Consider the following 15,831-nt stretch of genomic DNA (forward strand, 5'->3'; position numbering starts at 1 on the left):
ATGTGCAGTTGTTACCAAATACTCTTCCAGAAAAGTTGCATCAGTCGCTATTCTCCAGCATCATATGGAAGAGTACCCATCCCTGCCAGTGCAAACATGGTGAGTCTTTTACATTTTGTCCACCTGATGGTAAAAAGGTGAACATTGTGGCTTGATTTGTGCATGTTTAATGATGGTTTATGTCATACAGCTTTGCTTGTATTTATTGGGCATCTACTTTTGTCTTAGTAAATTGCCTATTTCTGTCCCTAGCAAATACTTAATTAGTATTATTTATCTTTTTCTTGTTGCTTTGTATAGGCACTTAGTAAAAGAAGGAAACTAGCCTTTGTCTGTTATTCATGCTAAAATACGTGTAGACCTTCAGCTTTTGATTCCACGGAGGTGTTTACAAATTAACGTTATCAGATTTATCTTTCTCTGTATCTAATGGGTGTTGTGTACCAAACTATAAATTAATGTACTCCTGTTTTCTTCTTCTGGGCTGTCCAATACAATAGCTATTAGCCATATGTGGCTATTTAAATTAAAAATAATTGCCAGTAAATAACGTGTAAATTTCTGTTTTCACCTACACCAGTCTTGTTCCCAGAGCTCAACAGTCACATGTGGTCAGTGGCTGCCGAGTGGGGCGTTGGTGATAAAAAGTGTTTCCATCACCGCGGAGAATTTCACCGGACAGCCTCATTCTAAACTATTTGTGATTTTCTCCTTTTAAGTCTCTCTACGCCTTGAGATAATTTGGCTGTAAAGAGTGAGGTAGGGATCCTACGTACCTCTTCTCTGAGCAGCTAGCCCAGTGCAGTTTGCTCACTAATAGTCCTCTCCTACGCTGATTGAAAGGTCCTGTTCAGCATAAATGAAATTCTCGTCTATCTTTAGGCCCAGGGTTGGGCTCTTTTCTGATCTACTGGTCGATGTTTGCATTTCTTTTTTGAATATGTAAATATTGTTAGTTCACTATATGCTCTTAGGTTTGATAGAGTTACTCTTTCCTTGTTCTTCATTTTCCCAAATGTTCAGGTTTCCTTTGCCAGATACATTTAATACCACTTCTTTCAAGTTTCTTCCCCAAAAAGTCTGTTGATATTTTCATAACCTACTAGAATTTATGAATTGATTTTGGAAGAATTCGTATCTCTAAAATAACATTTTTTTCTATCCCAAAGCACAGAGTGTCTGTTCATTCACTTTATTTTCTTTTATGTCCCTCAGCAGAGATTTATTTTTACTTAGGTTGCTCCCACTTCTTGGCTACTGTGAATAAAGCTGCAGTGACCATGGGTGTGCCAATATCTCTTTGCGATTCTGTTCCCAATTCTTCTAGATATGTACCCAGAAGTGGGAGGGATGTTTACACTTTTTAAAAAGTTTTTCCTCCCTTGCATTCCCTCTTTGACCCTCTTTGCTCAGTGCCTACCCTTTATAATCCTCCGAAATATAATCCCCCACCTTGGGAAATGTTGCCAAAACCAGCTACTGTGTCATGTTTCCACCTTACGTTACATGACCTCTCTGTTATTTAGCTGTTTCCCGCATCCTCCATGAAACTCTGTCTTCTCTGCCCCTGGGCCTGGTTTTCCACCACCTTCCTAACTATCTTCGTAGCCTCTTTTGCTGGCTGTCATGCCTCTCCCCACCCCTAACTTGCCACCACAGGACTCTACTCCAAGCAAGACTTTTGGCTCACACTCGGTGCCCCCAGAGTGATCCCATCCAGTCTCTTCTGATCACTCCTGCTCTCCAGCTTTCCCATGGGCTTCCAATCTGTTTGCTCCCCAGACACCTAGAAGTCCACATGCCCAAATCTGACCCACTTACTCCCCAACCCCAATAAACCCACCCCAGAGCCGGATCCTTCCTTCCTTCCTTCCAGTATTCTTCTACCATCTTCCTCATTTCCAATGTAGTTCACAGGTAACAGAGAGGCCTGTCTCTTCCTCATGCCCATGTCTGATTGTTCACTGGTTATGACCACCTCTATTTCCTGAATGTCTCTCAGGTAAGTCCCTTTTCCTGATCCCTACAGCCACTGGTCTCATTCAGACCTCCATTCTCTTACCTATTAAGAAATCTCTGAAGTGACATCTGCTGATGTTTTTATATACTTAATATCATTATGTGAATAAAATATAGGAAACATGCAAAATCTCCCAGGTGATTTTTAAGGTAACAGCCTGAATAGTGTTGTCCAGAAACCTCATGTAAGGGCATTCAGTAAGTATTTTCCAGCACCTACATTATGCCTTGCACCCAGGCTGGGCCCAGAGAATGCCAAGATCAATAAGACAGTCTCTTTCCTCGGAGATGTCACAAATTGACTGAGGGGGCCTAGCATATACATGCTTAGAAAAAGCAAATGCATTTTATTGTGGCTGATGCCAAGTGTTGTGGGACAATGCAGGAAGCAGTGAATGCCCAGTTCTCCCAATCCACCCTCCATACTGGTGCCAGAGGGATCTTTCTAGATCTCATCTCATATAGGATAAAGACTAACCTTGCCCAATAGCTAAACTCATCCAGCCAGGCCACCCATGACCTGGTCTTTCATGCCTACTTTGTCCCTCTTGCTCCCTATTCTTCAGCCATACTAAATGCTTGAGAATATTCCAGGTGTTGATGTGTTTGCTTTTCTTCCAAAAAGCTTTTCTCTTGCTTGTATGTCTGGTGAACACCTTCTGCATGAAACCTCCTTGTCTCTTAGGTTAGACAGTCACACCCCTTTTCTCATTGGCTCGTTATACCTGGAACCTGATGTTAATGTGGCACCTTCCACACCTGAATGCATGTCTTTATTTCTAGTATAACAGCTTTACTGGGGCATAGTTCACATACCATACAATTCACCTGTGTAATTCTGTACCTTTTCTTACACTCACAGAATGATGCATGCATTGCCATTATCAACTTTAAAGCACTTTCATTACCTCTGAGAGAAACCCCACATCCCTTAGCGCTCTAACCCTCCCTCCCCCACCAGCCCTAGGCAGCCTCTGATGGCTACTCTCTGTCTACAGCTTTGCCTCTTCTGGACATTTTGTACCAATGAAGTCATATATTATGCACACTTTTGTAACTGAACTCTCTCTACTGGCATGATGCTTTCCAGATTCACCCCCTTTGTAGCCCGTCAGGAGGTTGTTCCTTTCTTAGGGCTGAATAATATTCTAGAGTAAGAATACCCCACATTTTGTCTAACCATTCAGCAGTTGGTGCACATTTGGGCTCTTTCCACCTTCTGGCTGCTGCTAGGAACATTTGTGTACCAGTGTTTGTGTGGACATGCTTTCATTTCTCTTGGGTAGATACTTAGGAATGGAATGCTGGCTCCTATGGTGACTCCAGGTTTAGCTGTTTGAGAAACTCCCAGGCCAGTTTCCACAGCGGCTGCATCAGTTTACAATCCAACAGTTGATGAGGTTTGCAAGGGCTCCAATTTCTCCACATCCTTGTCAACACTTGTCCTCTTTGTACTATAACTATCCTAAGAGGTGTGGAATCTCCTCGTGGTTCAGATTTGCATTTCCTGATAGCTGATGATGTCGAACATCTCTTCAGGTACCATTGGCCATCTCTGTAACTTCTTTCGGGAAATGTCTGTTCAAATCCTTTCTCCATTTCATAATTGGGTTGTTTGTTTCTGTTGTTGTTGAGTTGTAAGAGTTATTTGTACATTCTGGATATTGATCCTTCTCAGATACGATTTGTGGATATTTCCCCCATTCTGTGGGTTGCTTTTGGACTCCACTGATAGTGTTCTTTGATGCACAAAAGTTTCAAATGTTGTTGTAATCAATTTATCAACATTTTCTTTTGTTGGCTGTGATTTCGGTGTCATAGCAAAGAAACCATCGCCAAATCCCAAATCATCAAGATTTTCTTTTATTTTTTCTAAGAGTTTTAGAGTCTTGGCTCTTATGTGTCGGTCCTCTGTCCCCTTTGAGTTAATTTGTCATGTAATATGAGGTAAGTTCTTTGTCTATTTTTTAATTGGGTTATTTGCCTTTTTATTATATAGTTGTAAGTTGATGTATTTTTATGCAATTACATATGCTAGTCTCCTGCTTCAGTCAGTGATTTTCTCGGGTCAGAGACTGCCTTCCTGATTCTGGCATCTTCAGGATCCATCATGGAGCCAGGCATGGATAAGATGCTGAGAAATTATTTATTGAGCTGAATTTACACAAGATTTCTGAACGGTACTAGTCATGTTACTACCTTGAAGAGAATATGGCAGATTTTGCATTCCATCTAATATTCGGGGTTTCGAATCACCTACAGTGCCTGCTTTTATTTGCATTTTGGTCTCTTTTGTTGGGTGAATTTCTCTTACCAGTCCCATCCACACCTAAATGCTGCTGGTTTCTCCTTCTTTCCTTAGAAGACTCTGACAGTCATTTTCCTTTGCTTTGCAAACCTCCTAAACCAGATGTGTGGGTCAGGGAGTATCTAATTCAGGTGAGGCCAAGCCCAAGCCCAAGTGTAGAGAGGTGCCAGTTCCCATGACAACCTGGAGGACGCCTTATCTGATGGATGTCCACTCCTGCGCCCGTACGTACTCAACAGTGCCTGGTCTTTTAAATTTGGATGTTTATGAGAAATTTACCAACTTTTAAATTTGGCAACTAAATTTTTTTTTAAAAAGCAACCGATTTAAAAATAGTAGCTTATGTCTTTGATCTTACTGGTATTTACTCAGCTCTGATCCATGACTCACTCTAGCTTGGGTTCCATTCTTCAAAACTTACTACATTTCTTTCATCAAACAAAGTACTTACTGTGAAGCTTGCGTTAGCTTGTCACTCCTCATTATATATACCACGCTGAGTTAATCCCAAACTTTGTCCAAATACAAAACACTAGATGCCTGCCCTGGGTAATTTCTGTCTTCCCGTGCACAGTTAGAGAGTTATTACATTAGACAAAGAAATCTCAAATGGCTTGCTAAATGGGGAAAAAAACCAAACCTGCCAAAAGGAGCATCTTAATCACACTCAGGCCTTGCCCTCTATGCCCAATGCTGAGAAAAGTCTTGATCTTTGACTTATTTCTCTCCATCATAGGACTAATGAAATTGAGGTTTACAGTACAGCGATCTAGTGCTTTGAGTGATTTCCAAAGCTGTTTACAAGTTTGCCGGTGGGTACGCGCTGCTTACAGTAAGTGCAAAGGTTGCTCTCGTTCAAGAAGCTCTGGTGCTCAGGAAGCACAAGGGCCACGATCGCAGTAAGTAAGCCAAGAAGGAGCTTCAAGGAGCTGCTGAACAGTTGTTGTTTGTTCTAGGGCAGGGACATGTTTCCTTTCTTTCTTTCTAGGCAATTTGGCTGGTCTAATAATTAAGTAGATATAAGACGGGTTAACAGGAGAAAAAAAATTTAATTTAGTATATGCAGGACACTCAAAAAGTGACTAAAGCAGGCAGCTTTTAAACCTTTTAGATGAAGAATAAATTCGTGAAGAATTGACAAGACAAAGAATTTCTGGCTTAGAGTAGCAAATTAGTAAAGAGACAGCAAGTTCTGTTTATACAGCCTTCTTGGCCCTGAATTTTCTATCTCTGGCATTAAAGATCTCTCTCTCCCTCCAGCACAGGGAGGGCACCATTCACACGGCAGATGTATTTCCTGCTTTCTGGGGGACGGAGGAGGGTCAGAGTGTCCCTCCTGTACTGACTGTTTCTCAAGTAACTTGAATTCAAAATAATCAGTATGTCCAAGCGGCATATTCTGCTCCCCTTCATGTGCCCCCCCCCCCTTCCCCTGCCTCCTCCTCCCCCTCCCCCTCCTCCTTCTGTAAGTTTGTTACAGGATACTGTCTCTTATTTTAAGTAGTCTTACATCAAATGAGTTCAATCACTGGTCAAGTTTCCAGGCTTTTGTGAATGAAATGCTCAATTATGTAAGGTTTTCAATTCCTAAGCGAGTGGGTGGAGGATAAAGGGCCCTAAATAACTGATCGTTGTAAACAGTGGTGATGAGTAGCAAAGGGTAAGCCCCCCGAATCACCCCCAGAAGAGCAGCAGCCAAGTGCTCCTCACAGCTCCAGAAACCGGAGGTGGTTCTGTGCCCAGCGAAGGGCTCAAAATACAAACCCACACGTGAAAAGAGCAGCTTCGATCTGTCTTCTCTCAAACAGTGGCTAATAGGGTTAGAGTTCCAAGTCTGTCAGCCAGGGAATCGGCAGCTACGAATTTGTGGGCAAAAAGTCTAGAGATTAGTTACGAATTTGTCTACTTTGCTTAAAATTTGAAACTAGTGTCTTATCCTGTAGTGATTCATTTCCTTTCCCATGAAACAGATGCACATATTTAATATAGGTATATGGTTTTGATAAATTAAAATGTAAATTTATATTTAGTTCAATGGCTGACAATTACTTCAAAGAGCTTTTGTCTCATTCTGGATAAATTTTGAAATGCAAATCTTATGGCTACTAATTTCCAAAATCTTGGATGGAGACTTTTTTAGGGAGCAATAACTTGGATGACCAATAACTATTTGAAAGGGAAAGTGTGGTCACCTATTAGCAAAGCCATCTACTAAGCAGAATTCACATTAAAAATTAATACCTACTTTTTTCAACTGCTTCACTTTGCAATAAAGCTAAGGTTGTTGGTTTAATTAAAATACACATCTTTAGAGTTATCAGCATTAACAGTAAATCTTTTGTTCTGCCTGGGTTTACTTCAAGTCAAATAAGTTGATGTTATCTGTGTTACAAAATGTTTGTAACAACAACAACAACAGCATGGGAGGTGACTGACTTCCTCTGGTGTCTCTCGAAATTGTTATGGGTAATCTAAGCATAATTGTTGAGAAGTAAATAGAATAGATGTAAATTTTTAAAAAGGTTTTACATACACTTGTGAAGATAGTTTCCCAAACTATTTTGACAACCTGAAACATTGGGGGTTTGCTATGTTAAGTGATAACTGAGGTTAATTTGGTCATTTCCAAATAAGATAAAATAACAAATATTAAGTACTGAACACAGGTCTATTAGCTTTTGGTTTCCTTAGAGTCTTCTTAGAATTAAAAGAACCGAGTTTTGTTCACAAGCATATAACCTTCTGTGTTTGCCTTTAAAATCTTTTATTGTCGCTTGGGTTGAATGTATAAGTATTGTTTCATAATGATCCGTGATCCCAGTTAATGAGATGTGCAAATCTTTTCATATTTCTCGAAATACTTCCCCAAATCAAATTCTAAACTAAATTCTTTTGACCATGCTCTAGCTGAAACTTCCCAGAGGGCCCTAAAGCATTTCAAAGATTTTGTAAGAAATTAAATTACTTAGGCTTATTTGTTATGTTAAATTTCTTCAGAAGCATTATCAAATAAGTGATACTGAATCCTCTTAGATTATATTTGTGTAAATATATGTTAAAATAAGTGTTCTAAGGGGCCCCTGGGTGGCTCAGTCTGTTAGGCATCTGCCTTTGGCTAGGGTCAGGATCCCAGGGTCCTGGGATGGAGCCCCCAGTCAGGCTCACTGCTCAGAGGGGAGGCTGCTCTTCCCTTTCCCTCTGCCACTCCCACTGCTTGTGCTCTCTTGCTTTCTCTCTCTCTTCTGTTAAATAAATAAACAAAATGTTAAAAAAAACAAGTGTTCTAAGAACTGTATAAAACTCCTTGAAATTGTGTGTGTGTCAAAGAAATTTCCAAATTTCCTTGTCAATTGCATTGTCACGAATTCTCACCAGATTTTTAACTATGGCCGCTTTTAAGCCTTTTATCATTTACAAACAGTTATACTTCTACTCAGATGCTTTTATAAAAGCTTTCTGCAAATATGTTTCATCTTCAGAGAAATTCATGGAAAGGACTTTTTGACAAATACAGGTTTCTGATAACCTTAAGGTCATGAAATTGAACTGGGCAAGAATTTCTAGAACTGGTGGAAAAACTGGATTCAAGTATAACTGAATTCATAACATGGGAACTAGGGAGGATGATTACAGTTTTTATGACATTTGTATTTAAAACATTGCTGATTTTTAATGTTTTGTTTTTCCACTTTTTTATATGTAGTTATTTGACAGAGAGAGAGAGCAGAAGCAAGGAGAGCGGCAGGCAGAGAGAAGCAGGCTCCCCAGTGAACAGGGAGCCCGATGCGGGACTCGATCACACGACTGTGGGATCATGATCTGAGCTGAAGGCAGATGCTTATCTGCCTGAGCCACCCAGGGGCCCCTTGTTTATCCACTTTTAGCAAAACTTTTCCCCTAAGCTGACTGATATTTACAACAATTGGACAAAATATACCTTTATTCCTTTATAAGCAAATTGAAACTTTTCTTTTTTTTTTAAAGATTTTATTTATTTATTCGACAGAGATAGAGACAGCCAGCGAGAGAGTGAACACAAGCAGGGGGAGTGGGAGAGGAAGAAGCAGGCTCATAGCAGAAGAGCCTGATGTGGGGCTCGATCCCATAACGCCGGGATCACGCCCTGAGCCGAAGGCAGACGCTTAACCGCTGTGCCACCCAGGCGCCCCAAATTGAAACTTTTCTTTTTCTCCCTACCTGATCCTTCCAGAATTCAAAAATTCTCAGTGAATATTCTTATATTTCATGACAACATATTCATTTCCATAAGTTCAATGAGAATCTTTTCTCCTTGTAACAGGACACAATTGAAAACCCTGATGATGTTACCAAGGCTTTGACTGGGACGTCGTATTTGAGAGACGTGTGTAGACTGACATACGACCACACAGCTTCAAGAAGCTAAGGTTGACTTCATGAAACCAATAAAGCCCTTTAACAAAACAAAAACAGCAAACAAACAAACAGGAAAAGAGGCTAATAACTTTCTTACAGAGATCCTAGCAGCCTTACCAGGTGAGTAAAGACTTCCTGACAGGTGCAGGAACCTCAGGATATTTTGGGGACCGCAAAAAGACAAGAATTCACCCAAATCTATGTGTATTGTAGGCAAAAGCTGATGGCAAGTATCTGGCATGGCTCCTAGTTTTGAGAGGCTGTTAAAAGATTCCTTATAAAAAGTTCAACAAAGCATATTTAAAAGAGCCTATATGATCAATCACTATTTTTACTGCACTTATGCAAATAATCAGACCGAGTTTTTTGAAACTACAGTTATTTTGCAAACAAATTAGTCTTAATTTGGCTACTTTTGGTGAGGGTGATTATAGGGAGACAAATTATGTTTCAACAACACGGCTTTATAGATATTAGATTCTAATAGAGTTCATTATAAACAGGACTAGATCCTGATTTCCTCTAGTTTCTGCCAACGCATGGCTACAACTCTCCAAACTAACATTCTCGACTTTTTTCCCATCCTTTTGACTCGGAATCATTTGGTAACTAAAACTGCTTTTTCCTGAAGCCCCACGAGCTGAATAAAAACAACGTGACAGACACCTCGGAGAAGCCACCACCACAACTCATAGAGCCCATGTGCATGGCCGTTCCTCTGGGATCCACTCAAAAAGTCCATCAGAGACACTCGAACCACAAACCAGGAAATTTGTCAGAGCACCTCTTTGTCCTTCATTATGTGAAGAAGCTTCCAGCCTGACATGGAGAAGCCTTCTTGACTGACACCCTCAGAAACTGATTTATGATTTGATTCAGTCTTGTTAACCATTGTTTTCCTTTTGTTTTCCTAGAAATGCCTCTTGTCACCTGGTTATTTAAACCGTAGGCCTAACTTTGAGAACACACCTGCATCACTACCTTCTGAAGTAGAGTTTAACTGAACTGACCTATTGGCAGAACAAAGGACTGGTTCGAGAAGAAGGCACAGTAGCAGCTCAGTCTGAATGTGCGAAACTTCCAGGGACGTTTCAGAGGAAGAAACTGCGGAGCCAAGGGCAGCTGCCCCAGAATGTGCCCCTCGGCATATTGAGTATTTTCAATAAAGTTCCTTAACAGACAAACTAGTACAAGAAGGACCCTCAGGCCCTCCCCCCTCCCCCCCAGAGCAGGAAAGAGCTCTCCCTGTGGGACCTGCCCTCCCTGGACCCGGAGACAGAGACACTCTCGTCACCAGAGACGGGAGAATCTGAGCCCAGAAAGCTGGGTAAGCAGCCCTGCTCCTTGCTCCTCATTCCCCTCCCAGCCCACACCCTGCAGAATTCCTTCCTGAGCGAAGCTCCCGGAGTTAGGTTTTCCTGGTCCTGTCAACTCCTCCCAGACTCATCGTATCCCTGTCTAAAAAGTATAAAAACTGCCTGCTTTGGTCATTTGTTTAGGTCACAGTTTCATTATTGGGCCTCTGTGTGCAGGTAATAAAGCTTTGCCTTTTTTCTCCTGTTCATCTGTCTCATGTCAATTTAATTCTCAGTCCAGCTTTGGATCTTGAGGGTAAAGAAGCATTTTCCTCCCCTACGTCATCAGTAGGCTAACATGGCACATATTGGGTGGCCTGCCGAGTCACTAAAATACATTTATCCAAACTCACCCATATGTAAGAGAGAGGCGTTCTACCTCAACTTCAAAGTATACCTCGGAGACCTGGGTGGCTCAGTCAGCGAAGCATCTGACTCCTGGTTTCGGCTCAGGTCGTGATCTGAGAGTCCTGAGACTGAGCCCACATCCGGCTCTGTGCTGGGCACAGAGTCAGCTGAAGACTCTCTCTCTCTCTCTCTGCCCCTCCTCCTGCTCTCTCTCTCTAAAAATAAATAAATCTTTAAAAGTATACCTCAAATAAAAATGGAATCTGGATTCTCCCATATGGGAAATACATGGAAACATTTCTCACACCTCAACTTTTTTCTTCTGTAACATGGAACCAACATACGCCTCCTTCTCTCACTCGTACTTGGGGAAGATGGATTGGAAGATACTCATTGTATCTCTTTGAGAGACGAGCAATGAATATGGGGTCATTCGCTTATCAGAGAGGAGCTTTTCCAAAGTAAGAATAGCTGCGCCAAAGTTCTCTTTGGTGATGCCTCCACTCGTTCATGCGACTCTCTGGAAAACCAGTCAGTCCTACAGAACACAACGTGATGTGGTATTTGAGTTTGTGCTCCTGTGAAGTACAAGCCATAACTTTGCGGTGTCTGCGAGAGAACTTAGAATCGGGAGCCATAGAATCGAAAGTGGTTTCCTAGCCAGGAACTGCTGGAGTGGCAGGAAGGTGTGGTGTCAGTGGCCCGGCTCCCTGTGACCAGTCCCTCCCCGCTCCACCTGCTGCCACGGAACCCTTCCACTGTCCTTGGCCTTATGGCACAGAAATGAGACGGGGACCAAAAGCGAGGAGAAGCTCCAGAGTAGGACATGTTCTTGGGATTCAGGGGAATTGAGGGACACATGGGCTTTCTATAAATGGAGAAACCCTGTCACACTGTCTGACTGGAGAGAAGGACAGGACGCTACTCCTGTGGCACTTCCTGGTCTTTGATATTAGTTTCTCATTCCCCCCCCCCACCTTTTTTATTTGCTTCCCTCCCCTAGAAGATTCTCCCTGTTGTATTTAGCTGTCACTTACTGGCTGTTGGTAACGACACTGGCCTTGGTTGTAGATTTGAAGGGTGCAAGACTTGGAGGGGCTCTTTGGAACAGCTCAGATTTTCCATGGGGCGGGGGGCTTTGACCTTGCCTGGTCCATCGAGATTTCCCTAATGGAGACTGTTGGCAAAAGGCAAAGAGTCTTCCTCCTTTCCCAGCACAGAGAGGCAGAGAGAGGAGAAGGAGGCAGAGGCGGCATGCCTGTAGCACCGGCCTGGCTGAAGAGGTCAGGAGGCTGGACTCTGGCTTCTCAGCTGCTGGGACCACAGCTATCATGGTGGCACATGACCCTGTTGTTCATGGAGGAATCAGAAAAGGAGCCTTGAGGGTGTTGCCTGCAGAGTTGGAAGAACTGGTTGCTCCATTCTGTGGGCCTGAATCGGCCATAGGTTGTATTTCGGTGAGAGTTCCTGTCACAGCCTCTGGTACCCAAGCCAGGGGAGATGTTCCTGCCACCTGGACAGGAACACAGGCTGCTAGCGGTTAACTGTCCTGACACTTTGGTGCCTGTCAGCTCTTTGGTCGGTAATACTCCAAGACCAGGAGAGCTGAAGCTCAACTAGCATCATGACAACCACACTGCAGCTGGGAGGGGACAATTAAGGGCATCATCCAAACCCGGAATCTGAAGAGACGGAGAGCACTGCTGACCTGCCCAGACAGACTCCACCGCTTTCTGGGGCTCTAGCCTGGGGGGTTCCTCTTGCCATTTCAACCGCTTCCAACACTTGCAGGACTGTTGGGGTTGACGTTCTTCATTACTTAGGACCTTGGCTTCTGCCGACTCTGGATAAGATCCCGCACACGTGGAGGAGTTGTGACGAAATCTACCGGCAATAACGCAGCACTGACACGATGAGCCCTGGTGTTATTTCAACTAATGAATCTTTGAACATTATAGCAAAAAATTTAAAATAAAATAAAAGTGTGGGGGGGCGGGGACAAAAAACCACAGCAGTGGAACATTAGTTCATGGGAATGTGCTGCTGATAATATCATGTTCTCCCACAATCCTTCTAGTGACTGACAGCCTCAGCATGAGGCTGATGCTTACTACCTGTTGCTGCTTTTGTCAGTGATGAGAGGGCTATTTATTTAGCTAGAAAAACCAAACCCATAATCCAGCCCAAATTTGCCCAGAGCAACACTGGGACACTCACGACATCATCGTGTCCCATCTTAACCCTTTAGTTACCTTCAAATAGGGTCCCATTTACACAGGAACAATATCCCTACAGAGGAAGCAGTGCCAGTGCCCTTGAGTGAATTATAACAACAAGTGTTTTCAGACAAAATATTCGCCTGGAGTGGGTCCTAAATTCAGAACAAGCTAACACCACTCAGGGCTTCTATTTGGGGGGAGCTGGTCTAGTAGGGACAGGAAGGCATCCTGCCCTTCTCACTTGATTAGTATCAACTCTGACCTGTGGGAGGAAGGTCGAGTCCTCTCTCCCATGATATGGGGTCTGGTGGGCAGGCATGTGGTGGGGACTTCTCCTCACACCGGCACAGCCCTGAAGGGCCACTGCTGGGCCTTCCCACGGCCATCAGCCTCCTCCATCTGACCATCTCATTTATGCTCCCTAGTGCTTCAGCAGTTCTGCCCAGAGTGGCTAAATGAAACGTTCAAAAAGCTTTCTAGAAACATTCAAAATCCTTTCTAGAATCTCATCAATAATCTATCAATAATGACACTGAAACAATCTTAGCCATATATTTTAGGGACTGATATTTGGGCAAGAAATTTCCCACTTCCAGCTAAAGTTAGTTTTCCCCTCTTGAAAAATGATTTCTTCATGCTTTATACTTAATTCATATTTCCCAGCTTTATAACAACTTGAGCTGATTGATCTAACATGTAGGGTATTCAAAAAGGAAAAACGATCTACGATAGTTTCAATATGAAGTACTTCTAGAATGCAACAAAGAATTCCCATTTCTGTTCCAGGAAACCACAGAGTTGACTGACGCCTTAGGCGCCACAGGGCAACGTTGATATTTCACTGAACTGCAGACACAGCAATGACCTGCTATTCCACTGTATGCCTCTGTCCCCTAATCTGGACAGGAGGTAGTGTTCATTCCTTCAATAAATATTCATTTAGGACCTACCGTATGTCACGTGAATGGTGAACACAATGGTTGCCAGGCAAAGACAGACCAAAACACAATAAACAAATATGTACTAACTCAGGCCACTGATTTTGGAATTAAATAGTTCTGGGTACAAATCTTGGTTCTCCCCCTTAACAGCCTTGTAGCCTTGGGCAATTCCCTTCACCTCTCAGAGCTTCCATTCTCTTATCTGTCAGAGAGGATTACAGATGCCTATATCTGGGCTTATTATAAGGATTTTAAAGAATAAATTATACAGTGGTGAGCATGTTAACCTAGCATATAGCTACTACTATTATTCTTAATGATGTTCTGGAACTTGCAAGGGCCTTTATATGATCATATCACCTTTGTCGGGGTCATATCTTAAGATATATCACTGAAGATTTGTTCGAATTGTCAGACAATTCAGAAAAATAACAGCACATGTGATGACGCCTTGAAGTCTAGGGAGGGCTGAGCACCTGAGGTCATAGGACCTAGCAGAGATTGACAGAGAATTAGGAATATGAGACCACAGATACTCAGCTGGAGTCAGTCCAACGTGCTGCCTCACCAATGCTCTGTGCTCAAGATTGGATGGAGAGTCAAGGACTAAGGTGATCTTACAGTCTCTCAACCAAACCAGCTTCCATCATCAAGGCTTTCTGCCCTGTGTTCCTGCTTGTTGAGCCCTTAAATGTGCAACAATGCCTTAAATAGGTCAGCTGTGGAGAGATTTTCAGGCAAAATGCAATGCTGCCTCCTTGACTCACCTAGTGAATCTTGCTCATGAGCAATCCAGCTGGGAAGCCAGCGTTCTTCCCCCTCTTCTCTTGCATGTTCTCAGAAAAATAACAGGCAAGTCAAACACGACTTTCTCCACCTCTAGCAGATTCACTCTCCAATTGGTCCAGCCAAACAGGACTTGCCAGCAAACATGATGAACAGTTACCTTAAAATTTTAGTTCCCAGTTCCTGACCTATTCATAATCTAATAGAAACGGCAGTGGTTTGTTGTAAAAATACAGAGTGTGTGAATATTTCATTACCAACTGGAGCAATTAACCAACCAATTACCTGACTTATGAGCAATAACATGCTCCTTATGACAACCCTGACTTGTCTCCTCCCATTAACATTTTCATGAATAACCTGGTAGTCATAGCAGTTGTGTTCAAGGATTCTCAGAGGACCTTGTACACTGTTCTCCCAGCAATTTCTTCTGTTAGTTATTATTTTTAGTTAAAAAAACAATAAAATAAGTAATTATTATGAAAAACTTAGTAGAGATAAGCAAAATGGTAAGATAGATAGATAGACAGACAAATACAAATGCATCCAAATCCCACTGGGTTGGCCGCCACAGCATCTCCCACCATGACGCAGTGACCACAGTAGTCCTTAATGATCTCCAAGTATGTCTTCAACACTTCAGGGGCCCAGGTGGCCCCATAACCTTATGAATAGGCACTCCCCGTGGCATCTTTATAAGTACAATACTTTGCTTTTTTTATTATTAGCCCACCATCCTTGTTCTGCCCCTTTCCCCCAATAACAGAACATCCTTCTTGGGAAGAACGGCTCCTTTCCTAACCTCAACCCAGGCTCCCGGGGGCCAGACCGACACGGACTCCACCTCCCCGCCCTCCATGTTCCGTGCAGGGCTGTTCCGGGACCCATGCCCATGCGGACCCAGATCCTTCTCTGGGATTTACATACAGAGGCTGCCAGAGACCAACCCTCTGGGTCCCAGGGTCCTTGTGCCGCATCCCTCCCCGTGACGCTCTCTTTGAAGCAGGAGAGAGCGAAGTGACCATCAGGACGGAGGTGACACAAAACAGCAGTGTGCCCTCTTGTGAGGCGACCACAGCTTCAATCTCAGTGCCGTCCTTTCCAGGCATGTCTCCGCGTAGCTGTTAGTTTTGTTTCATTTATATTTCTTTGGCTCATTATAACATAGATCATGTTTATTGTGGGCAATTTGGGGAAAACAGAAGTGGACTGTATTCCCAGCTCCATGGAGAAAATAATCGTTACCATTTTAGTCTTTTTCTTCGGATCTTTTTTCTTTTGTTTAAAACTGTCTTGAGATTTTACTGAATGTAGGTTTTGTCATTTAGCGCAATTATGCAGGTCAAAGCTGGCATTTCCAGCCCGGGCTGTGGGCTCTGTGCAGAAGGAAGGGCGGGAGCTGTGAATCTTCTGCTGTAGGTTTTTCTCACTCCTGCGGGCTGTTCACCGCATGTCTATAC

This window comes from Ursus arctos, unplaced genomic scaffold (assembly GCF_023065955.2).
Source record: "Ursus arctos isolate Adak ecotype North America unplaced genomic scaffold, UrsArc2.0 scaffold_33, whole genome shotgun sequence".
Classification (NCBI taxonomy): domain Eukaryota; kingdom Metazoa; phylum Chordata; class Mammalia; order Carnivora; family Ursidae; genus Ursus; species Ursus arctos.